The sequence below is a fragment of the Excalfactoria chinensis genome, chromosome 3 (assembly GCF_039878825.1).
Source record: "Excalfactoria chinensis isolate bCotChi1 chromosome 3, bCotChi1.hap2, whole genome shotgun sequence".
NCBI lineage: Eukaryota > Metazoa > Chordata > Aves > Galliformes > Phasianidae > Excalfactoria > Excalfactoria chinensis.
In genome coordinates, this window is record NC_092827.1 from 78398305 (window position 1) to 78399884 (window position 1580).

Here is a 1580-nt window from a genome sequence, read left to right on the forward strand (position 1 = left end):
ACAGCAATTAGTGCAGAGCATCTGTGTTCATCTCTCCCTTTTTACACTACCCCCATCAGTGACCTTGGTCATTTCTTTGTTTCTTTAGTGCAGAAGAATGAGAATGCTATGGAAATAGTTTAGCAGACCGGCACTGGAGGTAGACATAATTACTACATACATATGAATATATATAGTTTTATATATCAAAGTTGGTTTTATTTGGGACATGTCTGAATTGCCTATATATTTTCATAAACAAGGAAAGACAAAGCTGTTTGGTCACCAAGCATTCAGTGCTGGGCAGAGAAAATTTACTTCTATATGAATACCTACCAGAAATAAGCAGCACAGTAAATTGAAACAATTTCTATGTCTCTGTATAAACAAAGAGAAAGAGAAGGGAAGTGAGTTCAATTGAGGTGACGGTGTGCATCACTTCCATGATTTCTTACTGTAAATTATAGGAAATACCTGCAGAAATCCACTGGAGTCTCTCTCTTGCTGTCAGTGTTCTGAGGGCTGTGTTTCAGTTTCATCTTCTGACAACACTGACATCACACAGTAGTCAGATGTGGATGGGGGCAGTTGTATTTTGCCTTAGTTCCTGAAATCTGTACACTCTGTGTCGCAATAGTTGCTTGAGTACATGTCCTACATGGATATGACTGAGGAAATGTATTTTCACAGAAGCTTAAAAAAAAAGAAAAGAAAAAACAGTCTTTGCAATCAACTGCACAGCACAAGCCTCTTTATTTTTTTTTTTTTTTTCACCTGCATGCCATCCCCTACACAAGGAGAAATTTCCACACAGTCTCTCTCCAGGGTTTCTTTCTACAGTCTCAGTGCTGTCCAGCGATCAAGGCTTGGGACCCTGCTATCATAGTTGTGAGAACCCTCAAGAAATCAGGAGAACTACAGGAAAAAAACAAAACACAAAGAGATTATCTCCCAGAAATCTGAGTAGTCTCATACTCACATATTCTGTAGAAGATCCTAAAAAGTCAGTGCAGTTTGAATTCATAAAAAGGTTCTTATTTCAGTCATGGTTTTCTAAGTGTTGTCATTCATCCAGTGATTTTTAAGTACTGGAATCAGAAGTTGAGTCTTACATGGTGTAAGAGACAGGAAAGAGTTGTAGAAAAGAGACTGAGTCAATAAACATCTAGTGATTTGTTCTTTGGTCCTCTCTCAAGAGAATGAGTTTTTTAGGTCACTGTAATGCTATAATATGATGGAAAATACAGTGATAATAATGGTGGCAGAGCCTGTGACTACAGCAAGCGAGGACAAGCTGAAATGCAGCAGCTATTGATAAAGAAATGGAAGAGAGAAGGAAAAAAAAGAAAGTTGCTTACCTTTAGAAGACCTCAAATAGGCAGGGATCTCAAGCAAGATACCCTTACCTCTACTGCCAACCCTTAAATGAGGTCTGGGATGGGGTGGATCCAGGTTCCACTCCTTCCAGTTACTCAGGTGCATTGCATTCACCTGAGCTCCCCTGGGTTGGCCCTGCCTTCCCACCAGGTGCTCAATCACTGTTTCAAGCTGCAGTCACCAATTTTATTCTTAGGTACCTGAGGTTAGATTATTCATTTGGG

At 39.6% G+C, this 1580-nt stretch overlaps 1 long non-coding RNA gene across 1 annotated transcript; it reads right to left on the reverse strand.

Moving 5' to 3' along the window:
- Positions 1 to 200: 200 nt before the first annotated feature.
- LOC140250810 (uncharacterized) lies at positions 201 to 1362 on the reverse strand. Its single transcript, XR_011903284.1, has 4 exons — positions 1338 to 1362; positions 754 to 894; positions 454 to 672; positions 201 to 357 (listed from the first exon to the last, which is right to left on the reverse strand). It is a non-coding gene; the product is annotated as an uncharacterized lncRNA (long non-coding RNA).
- Between the last annotated feature and the right edge of the window lie 218 nt (positions 1363 to 1580).